This window comes from Piliocolobus tephrosceles, chromosome 6 (assembly GCF_002776525.5).
Source record: "Piliocolobus tephrosceles isolate RC106 chromosome 6, ASM277652v3, whole genome shotgun sequence".
NCBI lineage: Eukaryota > Metazoa > Chordata > Mammalia > Primates > Cercopithecidae > Piliocolobus > Piliocolobus tephrosceles.
In genome coordinates, this window is record NC_045439.1 from 7,446,643 (window position 1) to 7,474,298 (window position 27,656).

A 27,656-nucleotide genomic window follows, 5' to 3' on the forward strand; every position below is an offset into this window, starting at 1 on the left:
ACACAGCATGGTGTCTTACAAGGATCATGGGCAGCAGACATTTGATGAATTAACCGAGCTCTGCCGCTTTCTATATAACCACAGACAAGTTATTTTACCATGAAGAGCCTCAGTTTTCTCATTTGTAGAATAGGGAATGCTAATGCCTACCTCACATAAGGTAAAGATCAAATGAGATCACATATGAACAGTGCCTGGCAGATCTGTTCTTTTTCATTAATGAAGCAGGGGCCACATAGAGATCTAGAACGGGATTTCTCAACTTCAGCATTCCTGCATTTTGAATGGGAGAAATCTTTGCTGTGGGGGGCTGTCCTGTGCATTGCAGCATCACGCTGTCTACTCATTAGATGCCAGGAGCACCTAGATTGGGTCAAATGTGCCCTGGGGCACAAAATCCTCCCTGGTTGAGAAACACTGCTCTGAAGCAAGCAATGTGCTTTTCTAGAACTTCACTCTGAGCTGTCAGTATGGGGATAATTTTTGTGCAGGTGGAGAAGACTTGGTGGGATGATATCTACCTCATCTAAAATCCTCATCGTCCTGTTGATGGCTGTAGCACATTTAAATCGATAGGCCATTTCTCTATTGCTGGGTGTGCAGGTGGACTTGCATGTCTGCTGCCATAGGGCCTGCAGCAGTGGCCATCACTGTACAGGTCTCCTTTGCACACCTGGCTTGAACTTCTAAAGGGCTCTGCTATTAGTATCAATATGGCCTCCCCCTGGGATCGGTGTATGAAGTAGGGATAACGAGGGTGGTATGAAGCAGCCCAGTGATGCTGAAGCCAGTCTCACTGGTGCCCAAACATGATTGTGTGGGTGAAGGTTGCCCAGCCTTTGCTTTTCTCTACCTATCCCATACCCTGGAGCCTGCCAACGTCCTCTGGAATTATGGCCCTAGAACATTTTCCAGGCTGATCCTGAGCACCTCACGTGTCTGGAGAGACCAGTACTCGATCAGCTTTTACTCACAGCAGCAAGGGCCAGGTTTCATTCCTTCCACTGGGTGGGTGAGAAAATAGAGACTCAGAGATAAGTAACTTTCTAAGGTTACACCAGACACTTTTCTTTTGTGGTAATGAGCTCTCCATTCCTGGAAGTACCCAACACTGGGGACCTTGGCATGGTGCAGGGGAGCATGCTGGGCCATGCCACCATGTTCTCCCTCTTGGGACAATGCTTCTCTTCCTTCCTCGGAGGCTGCCCAACTGGCTTCAGCTCTTTCCGTTTTCTTCCTTCTGCCTTGGAACCTGGTCTCCATCCTCCCTCTGAAGTGAACTCGCTCTATGAGTTCTAACAAGAAACATTATGATCTAACTTCTTGTGGCTTCAGGAGATACAAATCTGTGGCAACACTTCAAATTAAGTGTCGTGAGTGAGTAATTACTTTCTGAATCTGAGGCGTTCCATTGAATGGGAATCATTACTGTGTGTTAATTAAAATCCCACTGATTATTAAAATTATATTTTGGTGTTTTAATAACTCTATAAGGGACACGTAGATAAAGCCCAGAGATACACATCGGTGTGGATTCTTGTTCAACCCCAATAAATATTGATATTACTTTAGACATGTACTTATTGGTTCATGAAATGTAAGTGGAATTCACACTGGAGATGGGTCTGGGTGTTGCAATGAGGTCTGTGCCTCTTTGGAAGCCAAGTGCAAGGATCTTTTGATCTTTATAAAGTCTGAGTTTGGAGCAAGCTTCTTCAGAGTGCAGACTGATTGGGAATATCAAGGAGGAGGTGTGGGGTGGTTATGATACACTCCTGTCTAATTCCTTCTGGGTGCTTCCGAGGACCAGAGTAGAATTGGAACTTGCAATCTTCATGGAATCTTGTTAATATTAGATCATAGGGCTGTAGATACTCAGGATTGGCATTCAGGAATTTTAAGTCATTTATTCACCAAGCCTGGCTGCTGATCAGAATCCCCTTGGGAAGCTTTGCAAACATTCACATTTCCTGCTGCTTCTTTGAGGTCCTGACTGGGCAGGTAGGTGGGTTTGGTCCAGCCCCATAGGTGATCTGTCCACTCCAGTGTTTCTGTTTCTGGGGATGCATCGGGAATATTTTCACCTCCTCATTCTTACTCTCCCATGTCCCTCGTGGGGCTCTGTCTCCCAAACTTCCTTCCACTGAAAGAGTCTGCAGAGGTGTTTTCTACAGGTTGGCATTCACTGGATTGGGAACATTGACATGTGCCTGCCCTCCGTAGTAGTATGGGCTCCAATGTCCCCAGCAGTGCCCAGCCAGCCTTGCCTCCCTGCTTTTAGAAGCTGAGCTCACCCCAGGACTTCTCAGATGTCTAGAACATTATTCCCCGGGGAGAGATAGGTGCCCCAGGAGCTAGATGGAGACATTATATTACCTACCTGAATGAAGCAAGATATTTGGAAGGGTCCACTTGATGTGGCCATTTCATGAGGCTGTTTTGCTATAGGAAGGGTATTGGTCAGTCTCTGGCAGGAGAGAGGACACCCTCAAATTGAGTCACTTGAGGAGAATTTAGCAGATGTGCCATCTGCAAAGGGGCGAGGAGGGAGAAGGGTCATCCTAGGAGACAGTGCAGTGTGCTGGACTTGGGGCCTGCAGTCGAGAGGAGAGGAAGAGCTGCCTGGGTTGGGGATGCAGAGAGAGCTGGGGATGGGGGCATGTAGCCCACCTGCCTGTGGGGAGCCTGGGAGAGAGTGCTGGGGGGGAATACCCCACCCACCTCACTCTCCTTCCCACACAGCTGAGCAGCAGCAGCGGGTCTCCTGTGGCTCTGCAAGGTGCACAGTGCAGCAGGTGCTCACAAGAGGCCAAGGGGCAGCACCTCTGTAGAGGACATGGCCTTTGACATGGCCTTGCTGGGGTGGAAGTGGAATTTGGGCTGGTGGAGCAGCAGACTGGGGTCCAGGAGTTGGGGGATGACACTTGAGCTGGGTGGAGGAAGTTTTCAGGTTTGGAGTTAGAGTGGATAAGGCCAGGAGCTGGGGTCTGGATTGGACAGGGGTCCAGGCTGGACCAGATAGAAGGGTAGGGAGGGCTGGTTCCTATCCCTCACGGTGAAGGGTCTTTGATTCCACAGGACACAAGCATCCACCGACGGGGTGAAGAGAGGAGAACCTGGTTCTGGGAAGAGGACTGCGGTGAGATGGATTGGACTGGGGAGATGCTAGAGATGGGGACCTGTTGGGGTTACTGTGTTGTCCAGGTGAGAAGTTAAGAGTGTCCAGATCCCAGTGGAGAGAAGAGTGGAGGGAGAAGTCCTGAGGCTCTTGCAGAGGAAGGATGGGACTGGATAACGGGGATCACGGGGGAGGAGACAGAAAGACTCCCTGGCCCTGAGCCAGGTAATACCTGCAGAGGGAGCCATGGGTTTAAGGGACTGTCATTTCCCTGGTTCCTGGGGTGTCTTGGTGCTCGGTCTTCTCTGTGCAGCCTCTAACCTGGCTTCCCATTGGAATCACCTGGAGAGGCTGTTAGAAACACAGCTTCCTGGGCCCCATGCTCAGATGGGCTGCACTGGCCCTGAATCTGCATTTTTCAGGTGGCTCCAGGAAAATCAGATGCAGCTGGGCTGGTTGACATCACTGTTACCTCCCTCATCCTTCCCATACCCAAAGAAAGTCCTGGTGTATTTTCCTCTCACTGGCATGGGAACTGAGGCACAGGGAGGTGAGTGGCTTGCCTAGACTCATACAGTTTGAGCCCAGGCTGGCATCTATGCAGAGTCGCAGTCCTGTGGTCTCACAAAGCCAAGACCTGGAGGAGACTGAAGGGGAGGGGTGGGAGCCCCACTTTGGTTTCTTTACTCTCACCTCTAGGGCTACCGACAGCTCACTGGGAGGCCATCTCCTGCAGCGCAGGGTGGGGCAGAGCAGGCTGTACAGGGAGTGGGCGTGTGGGTGCCAGACCCTTCCTGGTGGCCAGGACCTTGGCAGACAGACCCCGGCTGGGCCTGCTCAGGCTCAGCAAGCCCTCCAGAGCAATCTGAGCAAGGGTGGGGGTTGATCAGCCCCTGGGTCCTGGAGGATTCATTTTGAAAGGATTATAAATGATGAAATGGGCTTGTATCCTTCTCTCTTCAGCTGGAAACACTGCCAAGTAAAATCACGTTTTCATGCCTTGGGGATTTTACTGATTGATTAACGGTGCTTCTCCAGGGCAAGGCATGTAACCTCAGTTTGCCTAACCTGTCAAATGGGAACTAGTGTGGAAGTTTAGTGTCACATAGTCAGATGGGCCTGGCTTCATATCCCAACTCATGCCCTTGGGCAATTGTCTCTGTCTCCTAGTTTCTACATCTGCAAAACAGAGACAGTGACAACAGCCTCACTGTGTTGTAGTGGGTATCAAATGGAATGCAATGAGAAGCACACATAGCTAAGCACAGTGCTGGGCACGGGGCAGGGGAAAGCTACTGATTGCTGCTATTAGCCCAAGTACTTGGCACATCCCACATGCTATTCATTTGTTGGCGAAGCCAAATATATAGTGTCTGTGTGAATTGCTGTATACGGGCCTATGGACATATATGGAACTTGGCAAGCAGAAGTTTACCATCGAATGGGCTGGAACAGCAGAGAGAAGATCTGCTGTCTGAATACCCTGTTGTGTCTTGAGCACTGGCCTGGGTCTTCTTTGGTACCCAGAAATGTGAACAAGAGAAAGAAGAAATTTCTTAGCACCCTGCATATGCTAGGGTCACCCCAGGTTGTTTATAGTCAGTCTTACTGAACTATTTGGCAACTTTTTCTTTTCTTTTCTTTTCTCTTCTTTTCTTTTCTCTGCTTCTGCTTCTTCTGCTTCTGCTTCTGCTTCTCTGCTTCTTCTTCTTCTGCTTCTTCTTCTTCTTCTCCTTCTTCTTCTCTTCTCCTCCTCCTTCTTCTTCTCCTTCCTCTTCCTCCTCTCCTTCTTCTTCTTCTTCTTCTTCTTCTTCTTCTTCTTCTTCTTCTTCTTCTTCTTCTTCTTCTTCTTCCTCCTCCTCTTCTTCTTTTTTCTCTTCTTCTCCTCCTCCTTCTCCTCCTTCTTCTCCTTCTCCTTCTTCTTCACCTTAGCCTTTGCCTTCTCCTTCTTCTCCTTCTCCTCTTTCTCCTTCTCCTTATTCTTCTTTTCTTCTTTTTCCTTGAGATGGAGTCTTGCTCAGTCGCTCAGGCTGGAGTGCAGTGGCACAATCTCGGCTCACTGCAGCCTCTGCCTCCTGGGTTCAAGCAATTCTCTGTCTCAGCCTCCCGAGTAGCTGGGATTACAGGTGCCCACCACCATGCCCAGCTAATTTTTGTATTTTTAGTAGAGACGGGGTTTCACCATATTGGCCAGGCTGGTCTTGAACTCCTGACCTCTTGATCCACCTGCCTCCACTTCCCAAAGTGCTGGGATTACAGGCTTGTGCTGCTGCGCCCAGCTTGGCAACTATTTTTGAACTTGATGTGCCCCCTTTCTCCTTCATGATGCCACCAACTCCTATACATCCTTCAAAATCCTACTCATTTAGTCCTCTCTCTGAGAATCATTTCCGGACCTGCGCATGCTCCCCTGGGCTGGGTTAGTGGATCTCTGCCTCCATAGCTGGGGCCTGCACCATCGGATGCCCATCTCACTGTGTGGTAGGAGGTGACTGTCCAACCTCCACTGGATTGTCAGTGGCTGGAGGGCACCAGCCATGTCCCTCGTGTCCAGCCCAGGACGTGGCCCAGAATAAAGGCCAGCTTTGTTGAGTACATGAATGGGTATAAAGAAAAAAGAGATCACAGTCCCTGCCTGAGGGAATAAGCATGGACGCGGGGCGATTGGGCCATCCTGTCAAACGTGATAAGGGCCAGGTAAGTGATGCATTGGGGGAGCCCAGAGAAAGCAGCAGTTTCTCTGGGGGACCCAGAAGGACTTCCAGGAGCAGGCGGCCTTTGAGATGGATTTGAAAGGTGAAGGTGAACTCATTCCCAAGTTCATTCTTCTCCATCTTACAGGGGACGAGCCCAGCCACGACAGGGTGGAGCTAGATGATTCCCCTCCAGGCCGCTCCCCTGCATCAAGAGTCAGGTGCACATTTTGTTGAGGGTGAGAGTGGGTCCCATCGCTCCATGGTGCCACTGGCCACAGTTCACCCCAACGCGGTCAGGTGGGACTGGAAGAGCTGAGGCAGGGCCAAAGGAAAATGAAATAAGGCAGGAAGAGCCAGGTCTGCCAGGCTGGGGCTGGCCCCGCTGCTGGGACATCCTGGGCAGCGGACAAAGATGTTATGTCAGGGGGTTCACGGACTATTCTGGCACAGTGGCCGCTGTTCCTTTAGTTGTTCAAATACAGGCTCTGGGGGCACCTCCAATGAGATGGGCCTTGTGCTCAGGGCTAGGGGAGCAGGTGAACAAATCATACCCTGTGCCCCTGGGAGGTCGCAGGTGAAAGAGGCAGACAGATGTGGAGATGATCAAGTACACGAAAGCCTCCTAGAGTCACCGAAAGCCCACTTTACAGAGACTGTCTGCCCTGCGAAATGACCATTCACACACATGCACGGATTAAACACGTATACATGCCCAGCAGCACGGATCAGACAGTCAAAGTCCTGCTCCAAGGAGCTTCCATTTCAGTAAGTGAAGGAGCTAGCCATTAATCAAAGCATCACTAGTAAGTGCTGGAGATGCTGTTAGGAGTGAGGTCTTCCCTGGTCAGGAAGACCAGGGGTGGAGATGTGAAGGTAAGAAGGCCAGGTAGGGCAGGGACATCACTAGAGGGGAGAGCACAGGTGCAAAGGACCTGAGGGAGGGGCCCTGGAGGTGGCCATTGTGGCTGGAGTGGTGAGAGTGGTAGTTGAGAGGCAGGAGATGTGCTGGAGGGGTGGGCTGGAAGGGCATTATCCGACCCACCAGGGATCCCACACCACCCGGTGCTCACTGGAAACCCCCTGGCATCCTCTCCCACCCTGGCCCTTGGCTGATGTGACATGGTGAGATCAGGCCTGTTAAATGAGTGGCTGGGCCTGTGACCCAGCGACATCCTGGGTGGACTCAGGGATGGAGTGAGAAAGAGGGAAAGAATAGAAAGCTAGCAAACACTAAATGCCTTGATGCCAAAATGATGGGCATCCGGGCCTGAGTAAAGATTCCTTCTCTACCCCAAAAGCACTGGTAGAAGGACCCTATCCCACTTTAGGTGGGGTGTGTGCGCTCTGTGACCAGATCAGCATTTGAAAAGGATGACACTGATGAGAGCAGTAAGAGCAGAAGCTTCTGGAGGCCTGAGTTGTGGTATTTTTTATCCAAAGCTGTTTCCAGATATGTTTTGCGACAATGCCCATTCATCTATTACTACCTGCTCCGCCCTGGAGGAGAAGCAATGGACGAGTCCTCTGCCTCCCCTCTCAGTCCACCAGCATTTGATGCCAACCATGAAAGGACTGTGCCTGGTGCTCTGGGGCCAGCCCTGTGTCCTCAGGAAGCTCACAGCCCAGCCGGCATGGCCTGGGGGCCCACCTGGCAGTGACAATGGTGTTCCTTCCACATCCCGGGAGCCCTAAACCAATCACGGGGGCTAGGGAAGGATTTCCGCCTGGGCTGATGCTTGGGTCTTATCTGGGTGCAGAAGGCAAGGAAGAGTGTACCGAATAGAGGGAACAGCGAACTTGGAAACGGGGAGACTTTGGAGAACGTGGTATCTGAGGAAGGTGGTTAGGTGCTGTTAGAAAGAGAAATGCGAGTAGGCGGTGGGGGTGGAGCAATGCCCTGGCCAAGGTGGGCTGTTTGAAAAGGCCCGGGACCTGGCAGGCAGGGTGGCGGGCAATGGGGCAGGACGCAGCCTGGGCCTGCTCCAGGCGGTGGGGCGCTTCCCGCAGGTGGCCCTTTGATCTCACAACAAATGGCCTATTCAGCATCTCCAAGACTGGGCCAGCTCCTGGCAGCCAGGGTGGGAAGGTGGGAAAACACAAGGGGATTGTCTGCCCAGTTCCAAAGCTGGGAATTTGCTCAGCAATACTGCACACTCAGGGAGTAGCCAGGTTCTAGCAGTCGTCAGGATGGCTATTCGCCAAGGACTCCCCTGACAGGCTGCAGGCAGACCCTGGGGGGCTGGGATGCCCAGACTCCTTTGCCTGCCTTTGCAGGTCCTGGAGCAGGAGTGGGGTGTGGGATGGAGGTAGGGATTGCTTGATTGGGACGCTGGGTGCAGTTGTTCACACGAGCACAGATCTGAGCACATGCCTTCAGCATGGCAGGGCGAACCGGCAGCCTTGCCACAGAGCCCCCAGAAAAACTGACGGATGCGAACCTCCTTCTTCTGCTGGAAACTTTTTTCTGTGGGTGAAGGCCCATTTGTGGAGAGAGGCAAGGTTGGATATTGTGATCCTTCATACTGAAGAAACTGGGTTCTCCTCCCCACCCTCCACCTGCCATTCCAAATGAAGCCAACACTAAAACTACAAGAGACTCTTTTATTTTATTGAAGTGACACCAAACATGATGGATGCTGAAAACAAAACAGCTTCTTTGTAGACTTTTGGGGTCTTTCTCTTTATTAATTTATTATAGGTGTGTTCTCTGGTGTCCTGAGCCCACATTTGGAAGGTCCACTGGATAAGTGGTGATGCTGGAGAAAGGTCTCTTTGTAGACTGCCAAATTCAAGAGAGAAAGCTTGTTTGGGGGCTGAGAGGTATTCTGGGGCAGTGTGGGTAGGTCAAGTGTGGACGTACAGTCCTGGTCTTTGACCTTCCTGGCTTCACCAAGCTGTATGTCCTCAGGAAAGTTGCACAGCCACTCTGAACCTTGGTCTTTTCCTCTGGTAATAACTGGCATTAATGCCCATTTGCAGTGTTGCTGTGAACCCGATCAAGTGTGTTGATACACACAGGATGGTCTGTGTGCTCACAGCAGCTACTCAGTGAACATTAGTTTCCCATCTCTTAAGAAAGAAAAGTTGGCTTCGAAATCAACTTTAAAATATTTTTGTTGTTTGTTTAAGAATGGCTCAAAAGTCACAAAATTATTTAGAAATTGTTTTCACTGAGTTCAGAAATCCAGGAGACTATTTAATCAACAGTCTGTTTTCTTCCCGATAGCCTCATGATGGACTCATCTTTGAAAACCCAAATAAAGCAATTTAAGTTTTCAAAGTCATTTTGCTCGTTTACCCACTCATTCATTTATTCTGCAAACAAGTAGTCAACACCTCCTATGTGTGAGGTCTGGGGCTGCTCCCAATTATACAGAAAAAGTGGAGAGGAGGCTTGGAGCTGTGGGAAAGAGGAAGCTCGGGTCCAAGAGGTCCCTGCAATTTACTAACTGTGACCTCGGGCAAGTCATTTCAGCTCCGTAGCCCTCGGTTTTCTCATTTATATAATCACGATAAGAATATTTCCATTGCAGGGTTGTCTGCGAGAATGAGAAATAATATGTGTAAAATGTGGGGTGCATGGAGCCATGGGAGCAGCTAGTCCCGCTAAGACGTGGTCCCTGCCCTTGTGGCTAAGGCCCCTGTGGTGGTGACAGACGGATGGACAGAGGCACCCAGAGTGATTTAAGAGTACATCTCTCCATTTGCATCTGTATATAACAGACCTGAGATACAGGCTTGGGTAAAGGTCTGTTTGCAGACTGCCAAATTCAAGAGCGGAAGCTTGTGTGGGGACTGAAGGGTGTTCAGGGGCAGTGTGGGCAGGTCAAGTGTGGGCTCACACAGTCCTGGCCTTTGACCATTCTGGCTTCACCAAGCTGTATGCCCTCAGGTAAGTTACACAACCACTCTGAACCTCAGTCCCTTCCTTGTCTTCAGGTAAAATGACCCAAGGACCTTTCTTTAGGTGGGCCTTTTTATCCCGTCCGTGTGTAAAAGCCCACTCCAAATGAACCAAATCTCCCACATGCTTTTCAAGGTGTGACTCCAGAGTTGAAGCAGAGCGGGGACCTGCCTGCGGACCCTGGATCTTAAATAAGCCCCTGGAGCTCAGCGGCAGGTTCCCGGGAGTCTGGCTGGCTGAGTGCTTGGCTGGGATGAGTGGGAGCAGCTGCAGGAAAAGGCAGAACTAGTTTCTCCGGAGTGTTTATCCTGCTTATCTGACCTCAGAACCCAACCATCCTAATGATTTTTAATGACTCTAACGTGCCTCACGTCTTGACTGGACCCACTGGCCGTGCTGCGCTGTCGAATGGCCTCTTTCCCATGCGTATTGCCCGGCGGAAGTGGGTCTAGATGCCAGGTGGGATTACTTGGGTCGCACACATGGTGGGACTTAGTTCAAAAGGATTTGACCCCAGGCTCTGCCGGAGCTCAGAGCTCGGGGAGATGGCTCCAGCCAAGCCCCTTTTTAAAGCCAGGTGGAAACATGTTCAGGGAAGTGGGATCAACTTCAAAGTCAAATCTCAGCTGTGCCGCTGACTAGCTGAGCTCTCAGCATACGAACTTGGTTTCTCTAGTCTCTAGTTCCTCATCTGAGAAACGGGTGCTGTAATGAGATCTTCCTCACCTCGCCAGGATCCCTGCTCCTCCACCCTCTGTGGGCCTGAGCTTTGCCTGTAGCAAATGTAGGATTTCTCAGGCGCCTCCCAATTTTGTAACCCTATGACTGTCTCGCTGGCCAGCTTCTTCCTGTCCATGCCCATTCCCACCCACCTGAAAAATACCTGCCCTTGGACGATATGGCCTTGGCCAAGCCATTTCCCAAGAAGGGCTGCCATGGCCTGGGGTTGCCGCCCACCTGAGACCTCGTGGGGCCGGGGCTGAGCTCTCAGGGTGAGCCTTGTGAATAGCGTAAACACTCACTAGTTCCCGTCCCGTCCCTGCTGGCTACCCTTAGGCAAACTGGACAGGGAAGCGCCAAAGCCTCTGCCTCCCCTTCACACACATGACGTAACTGTCACTGGTGAATGTGGAGATTTCTAGAAAGTGAGGGCTTCTCCATTAGTGAGTCAAAAGGCTCAGATCAGCTCTCTGCCTTTCGTGCAGGCTCCAACTGTTGCTTCACCCGAACCACCCTCTTTCGTAAGCGAGAGTATCCTTGCCAGCTGAGTCACCGAGTCCGGGGACTCCAGCCAGAAAAATGGTAGCGGCTTCATGGCCCAGACCCTGGCTTGAGGTGGGGCCTTGTCTACTCTCTTCTTGGCCAGCTGTGTGGGTGGGAGCCCCCTTATCCCGAGGGATCATTTGTTCTCTCTCCCCCCATATTCTGCAGATGAACACCCTTGGGGTGGAGGAGAATTTCAGCTACTTGCCTGATGCTTTACAGTCCTGGGCAACAGAGCAGCTTTGTCTTGGGGTCTGACCACGAAGCCCTAGCCATTATTATTATTAATATTTCTTAGAAATATTTATTTCTTGTTTAATCAGATGTCTTAGAAATCTCATGAGTGTGTCAGGTGAGCAAGTAGGAAAAGACATGAAAGTGTCCTTAGTGACAGCACAGTGCCTCTCAGCTGGGGCAGTGTTGCCCCCAGGGGATGTTTGGTAATGTCTGGAGACGTTTCTGGTTGTCATAATTGAGGGGCAGGAGGTGTTACTGGCATCAAGTGAAGAGAGGCACGGGATGCTGCTACACATGCTACAAGGCACAGGGCAGCCCTCCACAAAGAGTGACCCAGTTCAAATCATCGATATCCCCCAGCCTGAGAATTCACGATACAGGGAAGCTGAGGAGCTCCCTTGCTTTGGAACTAGACCATGAGGCCTCCAGAGAGTCTCAAAAATAGTATTTATATACATAAAAACAAAAACCCCATTTTAATGGTAAGAGATTTTAATTTTGAGGTTGAAGGGCTGGTGAGTGCTCAAATCAGAGTGTAGGCTGGTGGCATCTCCAGGAGGCCCCATCACTGCCAGCCCTGGGCTGTCCTGACTCCTGCCCCAGGGACACTGAAGATACTCACTCCCTGCTCCGGGTACAGGTGGTACCCTAGGAGCTTCTGCAGCCCTGATCTCTACCTGGGGCGAGTCTCCCACATTTCACTGCTGGTGGGACGTGACACCTGGGTTTCCCACCCCTAGCTCAAAATGCGATGTGTCCCGACCTGAGCCCCGCACCTGCCCTCCCAGCCTGCTTCTCCTTGTGGGTCCGGTGTGCCTGAGCGCCCCTCATTCCCTCACTCCATTGGCCTCCTTCCCACCACCCCACAGCTGTCTTATTTTACATTCACCACCATCTTTCTGTCCTTCCCTTCCCTGCTCATGCCTTCTGTCATCCTTTCCTCTCTACCTCGAGCTGTCACCTGGAATCCTGTTCAAGCTGTCTTCTTCTTTGTCTCTTCAGGATTCTTTTGTGTCAAATGTTTTGTCTGAATCGCTGTGACCTTCATCTTTCCGAAGCTGTTTTTCACTTGTACTACTTTCCTGATCCAAACTCCTCCATGGCTCCCTTTGCTAACAAGGGAAGGTCTTTCTACCTCCCTAACTTGGGAGTCACGGCTCCCTGTGACTGGGCTGTCAACCTCCCACTACAGTGCAAACTTCTCCCTCTCCCAGGCCACTCCCTGCTGCAATACGGGGCACACTTGTGGTGGCCAGAGCTGTCTATGCACCCCCTAGACCGTGAGATTTGTGAGGCCAGCAGCAAGTCTTGCCTATTCAGTGTGGGGAAGCTGTGCTAGTAGGTCCTCAGCTCACCTTTGCCAAATGCTCCATTGAATGGTAGATGAACCAGCCCCTCTGCTAGGCAACCCATGATTATTCCTCTCTCTGTTGTCCTTCCTGCTCTTCTCCACCCTAGAACCTTCCCTCTCCTACATCCACACCTTACTATGAATCCCATTTGAAGTCAGCTCTCTGCTCAGATGCCATCCCCCGACTGGAAGAAGGTTTGGTTTCCGTTTCCAGTCAACCTCCACAATACTTTTTCTAACCTCCTCGAACAGGGCTCACTACTCTCAGCCTTAAATTATACCTATTTATGATAAAATAAATAATAAGGGTGGTTCTTGGTTCTTGAGTGCAGCCAGGCTCACTGACTTGCAGGCCAGGCACCTTGTTGAACCCACACAAGGACCTGGTTCATGTAGGCTTCAATGGGTCCCTTTTACAAAGAGGAAAACAAAGGTGCAGAGATGTTTATAGATGTGCCTCGAGGGTGAGAGGCTAGTTGATTTCCGGGCCAGAGGCAGTGCACCTTGATTATGAGAGCTCCATGCTTGGATCTGAGAGCACCAAACCTGGGCATAGAACTTGCATTCATTCCCTCATTCATTCATTCACTTATCCATTCATTCCCTCACTCTTATTCATTGATTGATTGATTGATTCATTCATTCATTCACTAATTCATTCATTCACTCATTCGTGAGGGAATGCACGAATCAGTGAAACAAATGAATTCCTTTGTTTGCTAAACTAATATTAATTGAGTATTTTTCATGTGTCAGGCACATCCTAGCTGCTCAATGAAAGGTTTTCTGCTGTCTTTTCTTGAGGAGGAGGAAATGAACATATTGATACCTCTGGTCTATTGAATTAGGAAGCAAGTGGCTTAAAATCATCTTTTGAATTTCAGAGCCCTAACCTGGTAACACTGAAAGGGACACATGTGATTGCTCTTATCCACGGGCTCATGTTACAGATGAGAACAGTGGACCCGCTCAGGGAAGGGCTTGCTTGGGGCCACCCAACAGCCCCGTGATCTAGCCTGGACTTGGCCCCTCTGGCTTTAGATTTACCATTCATTGTTTTCCTTTCACTGTGTCTGGGGGATGGGTATGACTAACCTGGGCTTCCGGGACATGTATGGCTTGAGTGAGATGTGGATTTGGGGGTGGACAAGAAAAGAGAGGAGAAGACAGATTTCACAAGTTCATATCAGGTCCTTGTCATCTTGTATGCTATGAGGGAGCCATCAGGATTCCATTTCACCGATGGAAACCTGGACCTTAGGAGAAGGGAGCCTCCCAGGAGCATGCAGGGATGACCCAAAGCTCCCATGAGTGGAGAGGGCATGGTGGAGCCACCTGGAGAGAAGTTCGGCGCTTTCTCTGTAGTGATGGGGAGGCTGGGTTTGAGCTTTGCCCCTCACTTCAGAGTGACCGGGGCAGGGTATTTCACCTGTGTGCATCTCAGTTTGCTCGGGTATAAAATGGGGCACTGATGCTTCTTACCTTATATGCTTGTTGTGAGGATCCAGTGAGTAATAACCCAGCCAGGACTCAAACCTGTGCCACACGAGGGAATGCTCATGGTTAGCTCATATTTTTAACGTTATCATCAGAGAAACCTTTGGTTCCAGACCCAGGTCTGCCAATCACTCCTCAGGTGACCTTGGGCAAATCCATTAAAGTTTCTGTGCCTCGGTCTCCTTAGGTGTAAAATGAGGCAGACGGTAACCCCCAGCCATACCCCGAGATCCTGGTGTCACGGGCCTGGCCTCCTGCCCTGCTCCAGGAGCTGCTCGGCCAGCACACGTGGCTCTTGCTGTTTCCACTGCTCCATCGAGGTCGTTAGAGTTAAAAGGAAAGGAAGGGGATTTCGATGCTGAAGAAAGGGCTGGGGAATTAGGGGAGCTGGGAGTTAGCCCCGAGGAATTCTGGGTTTTGGCAGTTTTCTTTGAGCTTCTCTGGAAATGTTGGGTAGACATCGAATGTCCCTCTTGCTTCATCTGGCTGGGCATTGCGACATCGGCACAGTGTGAAAAATAGAGCTGTCCTGGGAGAACCGCCTTAGTCATGGGAACCTGGGGAACCTCTCCCAGGAGTGTCCTGCAGTTGGGGCAGGGCTTAGACTGCGGCATCGGTGGTTAGTCAGGGGCCTGGCCGGGGAAGACCTTGTTGTGCAAGCAACCACTTGCGGGCGCATCCCTGGTCTCTGCACAGACTCAGAGGTCTCGATGTGCCCAGGAGAAACTGGGGGGCTGCTCCTGCCCCTCGTAAGTGGGGGAGGTCACGGCTAGGATTTCTGTGGCCTCCTCAGCAGGCCAAGAGGCATGGATCCAGCTTCTACTCCTAGCTCCTCCATTAACTTGCTGGGTGAACTTAGGCAAGGCTGGGCCTCAGGGCTCCCATCTGTAAAAGGAAGGGATCAGACTTGGTCTCTGCCATCCATCTCAATTTTAAATTTCTCCAAGTTGAGTTCTCTGCTCCTCGTCTAGGGTGCACAGTGGGTTCCCAGTAGCTGTGATGTGAAGAAATGAATGAAAAATGATAGATCAAAACACAAACCTCTCCACTTCTTTCCAGTCTACGGAATGCTTTGCTCGGAGATGAGCTCAGAGCAGAGCCGTCAGCAAATGCAAGGTGGCTGCAAAGACCAAGTGCAAAGATTCTCTTAGAGAGGCTCAAGTCAGCGGATTAGAACAAACTAATTAAGGGTGTTTGTGTATTTAACATTTTGCACTCAAAATACTTACAGGGGAAGAGTAATCCTTTGAAATCAAACACATCTTGCCAGTTAAATGTTGGTGTAAGTTTTTTTTTTTGGAGGTAGACATGGCCAGACATGGCGGCCAGAGCTGATGTGAAAAGGCAAATTACCTATACATGAGGTTATGCCTAATTACCTGAAATACCCTCCTCCGTTGAGTGAAAAACACAGTTTTCATCAGTCCCGTATTAATTATGGCTGCTGAGAGCTGCAGTTGGCAAAGGCGTGTTTTTAGCTCATGACTCAAGGCTGACTCAGGGTTGGGGACTGAGCTTTCTGTGGCCTCGAGCTGGGTCCCCTTTTTTCCTGGAAACGCCTAAACTGCTTGCCAATCCCTTTGACAGGGCCCTTGGACTTTCCCGGGAGGCTCAGCATGTTGTTGTTTTTTTTTTGTTTGTTTTTTGTTAAGATGTATTTCCTTTTTTTCTTTCTAATTTTTCATTTTAGGTTTGGGAGGTACATGTGCAGCTCTGTTACATGGGTAAATTGCAGGTTGTGGGGGTTTGGTGTACAGATTATTTTGTCACTCAGGTGGTGATTGGCATAATATCTGAAAGATAGTTTTTCAATCCTCATCATCCTCCCACCCTCTACCCTCAAGTAGGTCCCATGGTCTGTTGTCCCTTTCTTTGTGTCTATGTGTACTCAATGTTCGGCTTCCACTTTTAAGTGAGAACATACGGTATTTTGTTTTCTGTTCCTGCACTAATTCACCTAGGATAATGGCCTCCAGCTCAATCCATGTTGTAGCAAAGGACATGATTTCATTCTTTTTTATGGCTGCATAGTATTCCATAGCGTATATGTACCATATTTTCTTTATCCAGTCCACTGTTGACGTGCAGCTAGGTCGATTCTCTATCCTTGCTATTGTGCATAGTGCTGTGATAACATACCAGTGCATGTGTCTTTAGGGTGGGATGATTTCTATTCCTTTGGGTGTATATACCCCGTAATGGGATTGCTGGGTGGAGTCATATTTCTGTTTAAAGTTATTTGAGAAATCTCCAGACTGGAGCACCTGGATTTAAGCTCCTGGCTTCCAAGCTGGGGGTAGGGGGTGGGGATGTGGCTGCCTGAGCTGGGTGCTCCTGTTCCCACCTGTGCATCAACCTGATGACTGTCCTGAGATGCCAGTGTTAGCTTCTCCTTCAGAAAGGTGAGGAAACTGAGGCCTCGGCTTTGAAGTGGTGCAGCAGGGATTTGAACTCAGCATTTCCTGACCAGAACCGCTTTTTTCTCCTCATTGCTCTTTGGGGGCCTCACTCAGGTTACCTGCAGGGCACGAGGTGCTAAGTGGCCTCAAGAAGGTGGGTCTCACTTCTTCGAGCTGCACCCCTGTGGCTCGGGACTGGACAAGTTTGTGATTCCATCTGAAGGGCTTTGAGGACATGCCAAGTTATAAAATATGGAAGATTTTCCAGGTGGGGAGAAAGGACTTTGTCATCCATCTTGGCCTTCCTTCTGCACTGATGGATGGATTGACCATTTGGTCATGTTTGTGAGACTCTTTTCCCATCTCGTTTATCTTCTCACACACCATCACCTCTGCCTTTGAGTGGTCACCCAGGCCTGACTCTACAATGCAGGCTGAGAGGGTCAATGGGCATCCTCAGCAAATGCTGCCCCATGTAAATGTCTGGTGAGCTCCCTGCATGGGTCCTCAGGAAACACCCTTTTCCCTCCCGGCCTCTCTGGCCCTCTGAGGCTGGCAGGTGTGTTCTCCTTCCCTGTCTGTTCCCCCCACACAGTGGGGGGAGGTAGGACCTCATAGACCTAGGCTTGACAGACGACAGATGGGGAAGTGCAGCTTCAAAAAGTGACCTTTTCCCAGCCCAAATGGGGCTAGGTTTTGGCTCCCTAGTCCAGACCTGCTATGGTCTTTCTGGGAAGCATGAGGTAAGAGTTCCACACAGTTGCCTCCCATTTAAGCACCAAATATCCCTGGTCAGCATCCTTCCTCTGACACCCCTGCCCGCATCACATGGGGATGGCCTCAGGAGGGGTTGAACCAGCGTGAACTACCCTCTAGGTTGTGAGCCTCACAGTTAACTATTCACATCTATCAGTTCATTTTTTTTTTGTCTTAAATACCCCCAGGAACTGGGTTTTATTATTCCACCTTTTCAGAAGGGTAAACTGAGGCACACAGAGAATTAAGGCATCTTGTTCACGATGACTTGTCCTGACTGTTCTTGACAGTCCAGCTTGGCATGGTCCAGCTTGGTGTAGCCTGACCAAGACTGGAACCCAGTCTGGCCAGATCCTACCACAAGCTCCTTCCAGCCACTGTGGCCAGGCTCACCTGTGAGGGGCGCAGGGGCTCTGTGGGGGCCCCAGTGGTCCAACTGACAGGAGTGACAGCGCCCCCCAGGGTTTGTCATGGTGCGTTCACCACCAAGGGTGCACAAACCATGCAGACACAAACTCTGCCTCCTGTTGGAGATTGACAAGGCCAGCTGGCATTTGCAGACCAGGAGAGCACCTGCTCCACAACAGGAGGTTGAATTCTGCCCAAATCTTCAGTCTCCCAATTTGTCGGACCACAGGAAGCCTTTTCCCCTCCCCACCTCTCCCCTCCCCTCTCTTCCCCTCCCTCCCCCCCCCCTCCTCTCCCCTCCCGTTCCCTTGCTTTCCCTTCTCCTCTCTTTCCTTTCTCTCTCTTCCTGTGTATCTCTATCACCCCATGTCCCTCTGTGTCTGTCTCTCTGTCTCGCTCACTTTCCCTCTCTCTTTTCCAAATCACCAAAGGCCAAAGATTCTTTGGGAAACAGGGCTCTGAGACTTCGAGAAGAAGAAGGCTGAGCTCCAGTCTGCACACCTGTTTGTTTCCAGGCCCACTTTGGGCCTGGTGTCCCGAAGTTAGACACACACTCTCACCGTCCCTCACCACAACCAAGGTGTGTGACTCTCCTGGGGTCCCCAGTGAGCACACAGAGGCCCAGACAGTCCATGTAGACAGTGAGCTGGGTTCAATCCCGGGTCTGAGTGCCCGTCCTGGCCCCTCTCCTGTGACCATGGACACTTGGAGTGTGGAGGCATGAACTTGGGGTTTGGATGGGGTTGCAGTCCCTGCTTCCAGCTGCTACTTGGGCTGTCAGGTTCTCTCTCCTCAGCCTGGGCTCCCTGGATGTTGTGGTCTGTCCTGTTGCGCGAAGCCCCCGGGGGAGGCAGGGAGGAGTCTTGTTCATCTTTAGTTCATCTTCATACAAATGAGCCGGCCAGTTGGCACCCGTCTGCATTTCCACTGCAGCAACAGGAAAGACAAGATCCACGGTAATTGCCATCCCATCTTCTTGTTCTCTGGTCAGAGCCGTTCCCAACTGTCAGAGTGACTTCTCGCTCCCTGACACAATAACCCTTGCGACACTTCTTTGTTCCCCTAAGAGTTTCAAGGCAGGAAAATTCTCAGCTCCTTGGGGTTACCTAGGGCTGACTCTGATGCTTAGGGACAGTTCTTGTCCCTACACACGATGTTGCCCCTCCTTTCCCCCCGAGCTAAGACCTATTGTTTTTACTTAACCTTGCTTCCAGGATCTGAAAACATCTTTTAACCAAGTAACTATGATTCATTTCTGGACAGGCCAGCAGAAAGAAAGGATTAAGATTTGGAACTCCTCCTGGCCCCACTTCCCTTTTATCTCCTCATCGCCTTCTCTTTCTTCCTTTCCTGCCCGGCCCACCTTCCTTTGGCCTCCTCCCCAAGCCCCAGTTAGCAGACAGGAGGGGCTGCTTGGCCAAGGGCACATTGTGGGTGGTCCAGACCTTTGAGAGGATTTTCTCTCTGCATCTTTAGCTCTGGGGAGACAGGCAACTGACATCAGTGGGAAAATCTTCCCAGGAGATTTCAAAGCATTGGAGACTGAAGTGTTGCTGGCAAATTAAAAAGAAAAAAAATAAAAAAAGGCAAAATCTCCCAAAGGCAGTATTTGGACATGATCACTTGACCTCACCCCACTGTTGCTCCCCTGCCACCTCAGTGTTTGGATTCCATGATCTCAGGCTTCCCTGGAACTGCAGAGTTTGCCATTGATGCAAACCTTCCTGACTGGTAGGAAACATGCAGGGGTGTGAGGAAAGACAACTGATGTTTGTGGAGAGCTAACTTTGTGCCACGTGTTTTTGTGTGTGTTCACAGATTATGTTACTCTTTGGTCCTCTAAGAATGATGATGATAGCAGACACATGGGAGAGGCACTGGATGCCGGCCAGGGTCTCCATACTTTGCATGTACTAGCTAATTTAATTTTCACAGCAATCTATTTTTCTTTTTTTTGAGACAGAGTCTGGCTCCGTTGCCTAGGCTGGAGTGTATTGGCATGAACTCGGCTCACTGCAACCTCCGCCTCCTGGGTTCAAGCGATTCTCCTGCCTCAGCTTCCCGAGTAGCTGGGACTACAGGTGCCCGCTGCCACGCCCAGTTAATTTTTGTATTTTTAGTAGAGACAGGGTTTTACCATGTTGGCCACGCTGGTCTCAAACTCCTGACCTCATGTGATCCACTCGCCTCCCAAAGTGCCGGGATTATGGGTATGAGCCACCACACCTGGCCTCACAGCAATCTTATGAAGTAGAAACTATTATTATCCTGATTCTACAGTAGAGGGTTTTGAAGCACAGAGACATTTAGTAACCTGATGAAGGTCACACAGCTCAGAGGTGGTGGAGCCAGAAATCCAACTGCAACTGTCTGACTCCAGCATAACTCTGTGCTGTTATCCATTTAGTCAGACTGCAATTTACTCCTTAGGGATAACCTCCCCGAGAATTGTGTAGCTGCAGGAGGTGAGGTGATGTCGGCTGGGGATGGGTAGGCAGGGCAGTGTTACACATTCAGACCTCAGCTTGGCCACCAATGGGGACATGTTCCTGCCCATTGTGCCTGCGTGGGATCTATCCCTCTCAAACCAGCATGGCTAGGGGTGGATGTGTCTGTCATAAGTCACCATCTCTCCCCTGCTTTGAGGAGATGTCAGTATGGGGCACACAGGAAGAGGCCTACAGAACAAATCTCAGGGGGATGGGGACACGCCATTATTAGTTACCATTGCTGTTATTGTTATCATCTCTTAGCAAAGAGGCTCTAGTGGTTCATATCAACCGCTGGAAATGTAGTTTTGTTAATGACACGTTAAGCTCTAGAAACGATGTGTTCTTTGCTCCACAGGGAGCTTTCAACGTTTGTTCACTCACCATTTGGTTGGGTGAGTTGCAGAATCCCTGCCAATGTTATTCCAGCCAGTGAGCCACAGTGGATAGGTAGGCATTTGGAATGGAGGTACGATGACTGCTAGGGGCAAGATTTTGGTAAAATCTGATGGAATTCTGTCTGGCCTGGATAAGTGTGTTTCCTGGCATGCATTTACGTGTACTTTGCTTTGTTTTATTTTACTTCCCTCTTATTGAATATTTCCTCTTTTCCACAGTCTGGTGGAATAGATGTTGACTTTCACTCTCCCAAAGACCACGCAGAGATGGAGTGTCCCATGCTCCCCACCAGGGCCACGTGTGGTGGGCGGCAGCATCAGGTCCCATGTGTAGAGCCAGGATCTGCATTTTCCTCTGGGTCTGCCAGCAGTTCCTGGTACCAACTCCCACCATCGCTGGCCCTTTCTCTCCCAGCCTGTAGCCACTCCTCCTCCCCCTTTGCCTGCTGCATCCAGGGCAGAGTCTGCAGCAGAACAGGGCAGAGGAGCGTGGAGCTCCTTGGACTGCAAATGCTTTCTCTGCGGTGATTGCAACAGCAGCTTTTGCCAAATTCTGAGTCTGCTTGGCCTTTGAGGGTGCTGAGTTTGGAACTAAATGCAGCAGCCCCTTTGGAGTCAAAATTTGGTTTCCTCTTGGAAAACGAGTACTTCCTGATTGCTAGAGAAATAGAAGAAAGTCTTTAAAAGACTCTGGTGTTCCTGTTGGCCTCCAAACCATCGGCCTATAGCATTTTGATGATTTAAGTGTTGATGGATTAAAAACATGTGGTCCGAGTTTCCCCTGAATTCAAATACATGTGGAACTTAAAGTTTTTTTTTTTTTTTTTTTAAAGAAAGGATTTGGAGAAACAGCCTGGGTTTTACTCGATGCCCTGACTTTGAAAACTTGGCATAAGGTATTTTCCGTGTATAAGCTCCAGAGGGGCTCTCCTGGGCCCTCTGGAAATGTCTTTGACTGGTGGGGAGGCAGAAGAGACTTGTGCAGGAGTGGGGTGGGGGTGGGGGCTCAGATTCCTCCCGCGCCGGAGCCATCAGCTTTGTGCACCTCTGACCACGGGGAGATGGCTAGACTTGAGGAGGAAAAGAATGCTGCCACCTATATCTTCCAGAGACCTCCCCCTTTCATCCTAATTTTACTCAAAGTCTATCAATGTCCAGCCAGTCAACATCTACCGAACACCTCCTCTGTGCCAGGATTCTGAGTGGATTCCATGTGAATGTCTACTGCTTGCTCTTTCTTCTCCCATGCTCTACCCAACCGAGCGCCTCAATGTTCCAGCCAACCTGCCTTGGCCCGTGTGGATTCCCCTACCTGGCATGCCCTTTTCCGATCTTTTCCAGCCAAGTCTCATCCATTCACACCCATAATGTTCACTGCAGTGCTTTCTCCAGACTCTGGGCTCCATCAACACTTGGGAGTAATGGTGGACTCACAGGGAGATCTGGCTCCTTGGGTTGGAATCCCTAATTGCTCAGGACACTTAGCTGCACAGAGGGATGTTGGCATTTGCTCCTGCCGCTCAGCTCCGCCCCGTCATTTTTGGAGGGTTTTCTCTGGCCTCCTCCCTCTCGTGCCTTGTTTACTGCAGGGAGTGATTTTAGTTTAATAGAACCGGGAAGGAATTCCGCTTTCATGTGGTTGAGAAGCAGAGGCCCACTCAGATATCCATGGGGTTTCATGGCCAGGCAGGGGAGTTGGTAAATGTGTTGGGGAGAGCCCTGATCCCAGCAGCTCACTGGGAACAAGGCCTATAAATAACTCCTGCCAGTCAAAGCATAATGATTTCAATCTTCCCACTGTATAAATAAACAGTATTGTTCAGGAGTTCTCCTTGGCTACAGTTTTGGCCCATTAGCAAAGGCTTGCAGAGGATCCAGCTGGAATTTTCGTCGAAGGCAAAGGATCTGACATTTGAGGAGTAATTACTGTGTGCTCGGCCCCATGTGAGACATCTGAATAGACTGTCCCGTTAAACTCTCATGCCAACTCCAAGAGTCAGTATCATCCCCATTCGACAGATGAGGAAATGGAGGCTCAGGGATGGTATGGCACAAGCCAGAGCTCTCGGACCGGGGAAAGGGAAGTAACGTCAGGCTTGTCAGAGTGCAGACCCCTGGCACCTCAGCGCCCTCACTGTCTCAGTCATCCTGCAGCAACACTACCAAGACCAGTATTCACGGAAGGCTTGTGTTTTTCCTTGGTAATATAAATAACACATGCTCTTTTTTTTTTACAGGAACGTTTGAAAATTTAGAAATGCAGAAAGAAAATGAAGATCACCTGTATCCTTGCCACCCAGAAAAACACACGTGAGTATGTTTTGTTTACATTCTTCCTGTGTTTAGACAGATCGGTAGATAGATAAGAGATGGAGAAATGACCTTACAGACACGCACACTGAGGGATGAATGGTTTTTAAAAACACAGCTGAGATAATAGAGTAGATTCTGTTTCAGAAGGGGCTTTGGTTCACTTGATGCTGATGATGCAGATGTTATCTCCATTTTCAAGATGAGGCATTGGTGGTTCAGAGGGTGGGATGATGTGTCTATGCCTGTGCAGGTGGATGGGACCTGCTTTCCATCCTGCCTCCTCCTTCTCTTCTCTCTCTGCCCCCATATCAGGTGCAGGTACTCCTCTGGGCATGGATCAACTAGCTCATTGCATTCTTCCATTAGTTTCTAGATAGCTGAAGGTCGGCATTCTAGTCCTGATTGTGTGGCTTACTAGCCTTGGTGCCTTAGACAAGTCTCCTTCTGTTTTCCTTCATCCATAAAATGGGTCCACGTTGATCTAAAGCTCTAGTGAACCTGAAAGTATTGGTAGAGCATGCTCTACAGATCATCTCTCGAGGCTGGGAACAGGGTAGAGCAGAGGTCTGGATTTTGAAGCCAAGGTTTGACATTTAGATACTGGGAAGACTTGGGAAAGTCATCTGACCTGCGCTTCAGTTTTCACATCCGTCACACGAAGACCATGGTGTCCATCTCATGATGTTGTGGGATCATTATCATAACAACAGGAGGTGTTCTTGCGACGGGTTGTGTTGAGATCTTATCATAGATTCCTTCGCTGGTCCTCAACAACTCTGTGAAGATTAGGGACGATGACTCTCCCCATTTTACAGATGAGGAAACTATGCCACAGTTAAGAAATTGAGGGCTGAAGTTACACAGCTAGAAAACTGGATCTGAGCTGGATGAAGACCCTTTGAAGTGGGAAACCCTTTTCTAGACAAAACTCAAGCCAGGCTTCTGGCTACACAAAGTGGGTTTGGGACATTTGTCTCTATTACTGTTACCCAAAATGTATCTCAGCCAACAATGAAAATGGATCAATTTTTCACTTTCCTTGACATAAGGAAAAACCACACTCGCAAACCGTGGAAAGTTATGCATATCTCCTAAATCCTGCAAAATGCAATTGAAGAGGAGGGTACCCAGAGCTAGTACCAACTCTTTGGACTTTGAGCCGGAAACAACTTTCCCTAAGAACGAGTCACCCGGGGCTAAATGACATATCGAATGAACCATGGATTATGACCACATCATCTACGCATGGGTGGGTAATGTCCTGTGGAGACTCGGATGACATCATGCAATGATGAGAGGGTGGAGGTGCAGGAGAAATGGACTCAGCATGCCAGTTGTAGTACCTACGACTAAGGCCCTTGGTCTCGGGAAAGCACTGGTTATCTGTGCAATGAGGAGGAGGAGAGATAGATGCTGAACTCTGGATCAAACTCAGAGACCTCCCATGGAAAAGGAAAAGCTCCTTTTCAAGGCCAACAGGATAGGGACATGTTTCAGGGCAAAGGAAATCACATTTAAGAAATGAGGAGTTCCAGACACCAGGCCGTGTCCAAATTTGTGATGTCCCAGTTCATGCTGTTTTTCACCTCACTCTCTCTCAAGTCAATATGTGGCTAGCTCCATTCAGCATGAAAGGTTAAACAGAGAAACCAGCCTGTGACCTATTGTACTGCAAAAATAAAATAATCACAGCAATGGAGGGAAGAACTCTCTCATCAAAAGGCAGATAAAGGGAATTTCTAACATAAATTGCCCAAGGAAAGAGTGAAAAAATTTAGACAAATAATTCTCCATAAATTAAAAAAAATTATAAAACAACATATAAAGAGATGAAAAGGGAGATGGCAGAACTCAAGAAAAAAACTGATGTGAAAAAGAAAAATGCTACACAAATTTAAGCTTCACTAGAATCTGAAAGTGGGAATCAACATACTAGAGAAACATTGCCGAGGACACGCTGGTCTGGTCAACTCTATAGTATCTATTGGCATCTTCAGCACCACACTCATTATAGTACAAGACTCCCACATATTGAAAGATATTTGGGAGGCTTACATAACCCCCAGCCTCTCCAGCTACTGTGTCAAGGAAAAATACCATCCCCCATTTTCAATGTATGATGATATAAAATGATTGTAAAGATGATACACTACTATTATAATTTTTTTTTTTTTTTTTTGTGGTGGGGGAGAGGTTCTTGCTCTGTCACCTAGGCTGGAGTTTAGTGTCACAATCATTGGTCACTGCAGCCTTGAACTCCTGGCCTTAAGTGATTCTCCTGCCTCAGCCTCCTGAGTAGCTGGGACTCCAGGGGTATACCATCATGCTCAGTTAATTTTTGAATTTTTTATAGAGATGAGACCTTGCTGTGTTGCCCAGGCTGGTCTTGAACTTCTGGTCTCAAGCAATCCTCCTGCTTCAGTATATTTTTATAATAGATAGGCAGAAAAGAGAAATAAGATAAATGCATAATTTGTATTCTTTGGGGAGAGACCGAACACATTACACTGAAAAACATTAAACGATATAACTGAAGAAAACATTACTGAAATAAGGGCTACAGATCACAATACTTATGAGCATTTCAGGGAAAATAAACATTCCCCAAATGGAAACTCCCTATTTATTTTGTTTTTCAAATCTATACAACACAAAGATGAAGTAAAATAAATGATGCAGGAATGATGGCATCATGGCGAGATGGTGAACATAACAGTCACTAAAACCGACTGAACCAAAATTTTGTTCACTGAATGAAATGTAAATATTATAAAGCTAGACAATAATAATACAACTAAAAAGAGTTGAGAGATAGAGAAGAAATATATGGTGTTAATTTCCACTTCCTTCATTGCAGGAAGCTATTAGTCTAAAATTAAAATGTAATTTAAAGATAACTCAGACCCAATGTGTGTTATAATGTCTTTTTTTCCTTTCGAGGGGCCTTTTAGGAAGGAAGTCATATCCCATATACTGAAGAGAATGGATCTGAGATAAGCCTTCCAATTTTACTTTAGTTTCTTTTTTATTCCATTAAATTCAAGTAAAATATAATCTAGAACTTTTAAATATTAAAAAGTGTGCATAATGTTTCAATTTTTGTCCCTTTATCTTTCTTTTATTTCACCATCACTATCATTTTATCTGTTTTTACACATAGAAGAATGCTTAGAATAATGTTTACCAAATACTGGTGGTCATTGTTTGTGTGATGGAATTTTGAATAGTTTTTCTTTTTTTTTTTTTTAAACTGGCTTTTTTCTACTTTTTTGTATTATTGGGGTATTTTCACAATGAACATGTATTATATTTACTAAACAGAGTCGATATTCTTTAAAAAAAAAAAGCACGCTATCACAATGGGAGAAAAAGACAAACTAATTTTATTTTATCCCCACTCTATGATGGGAGGTGTCTCTCTGGGCTGCCCATTCTGGACATTCAAATTCTAATGGTGGCTGCAAACCTATTTCCGATAATTTTTTTCGAGAATATGTGATGTGCTTTGAAGCTCAGGCTACATCTTAAAAAAAAAAAAAAAAAAAAAAAAAAAAAGCCATACAATGGAATAAAGTTCAAGTGCACTTACATTTAAGTTAATTATAAAGAATACATTAATTTAACGGCACTGAAGTGATATCATGAACTCCAATGCCTCTTTTCTTGTGGGAGTTGCCTGACACAAAGCAGGTGTGAAGAGGGCAAACGTGTGTGCTGTGGACTCATTTGGAGACTAGTTTGGCGTCATCCGCTGATTCACTTTTCATAGTATCCCATAATCATAATGTGCAGTTTAAGTCTGGTATTATATAATGCTTTTCATTTGGACTCTGCTAAATACCTTCATATTTATAATCTCAATTTGATAGCTGAGAACTATCAAATTGTTCTAGGGAACAATTGTCCTAGGGAAGGACTGAACCAGCCTGGGTTAAAAACCAAGCACAAATTCAACAGAACAAAACAGACTTTACTTGGGAATCTTGTATTTGTTGAAATTATGAGAATAACCAAATAGGAACGATCACCTGGCAGTTTGAGAAACAAAGTTTTCCCACGATATAGGTTTCTCTCACACACAGTTTTAATATTTGGCCAATTTGGCTCAATTTGATAGATGAGAAAGCTACGTATCACCCATTTTGTTACTTTCTGAAGCTCCAGCACCCCTGAGGATATGCAGTAGCCCCTTCTGCCATCCATGTCACGTGGATGCGGCTTGCCTCCTTCTGTAAATTCCAAGAGTGTGCAGGTGACCTGGGCTCAGGAACTCAGTGCATTCCACCTGCCTGAGCACCATGAATTAGTTCAGGGATGGGCAAGGACTCAGAGGTGGCCCGTGGGAGCAAACACGGGGCCTTTTTCTAGTGTACCCAATAGAGTAGTACAGATGCACAAGAGTAGTACAGTAGCACAAGAATAGTACATATGACACAAGTATGTATCTGCTAAGCACGATCACATAGGTTCCAGGAATAAAGCCGACACGGAGGAAAACAGAGACAAGAGAGAAAGATAGACTAATTCCCGTTGCATTGTTGAAGATCTTGGATCCAGCCATGCCTAAACCCAATGCACCTTGGATTTTGGAGATACACCAGATACTTTATTCATTCGGCTTTTGGTCACTTGAGGCTCAGTGGTCCTTATGCATTTGGAAACAACACACTAGACAGAGCCGATGTGGAAGCTAGATCTTCTCACTCTCAGTGTGGATGCCTTCCACCAGACTCCTTCTACCAGACCAGTGTGGACTCCTACCAGACTCTGGGGTACCTCTGTGGCTTTGTTTGTGGAAGAGGAAGGCTTACACATTTACTGTGCACC

At 48.5% G+C, this 27,656-nt stretch overlaps 1 long non-coding RNA gene across 1 annotated transcript in view; it reads left to right on the forward strand.

Moving 5' to 3' along the window:
* Window positions 1-27,656, forward strand: part of LOC111538157 — a 69,714-nt gene that overhangs the window by 17,523 nt on the left and 24,535 nt on the right. Inside the window, exons 2-3 of the long non-coding RNA XR_002730237.2 lie at window positions 3,079-3,204; window positions 22,754-22,826. This is a non-coding gene — a long non-coding RNA (uncharacterized LOC111538157). The remainder of the gene's footprint in view (window positions 1-3,078; window positions 3,205-22,753; window positions 22,827-27,656) is intronic.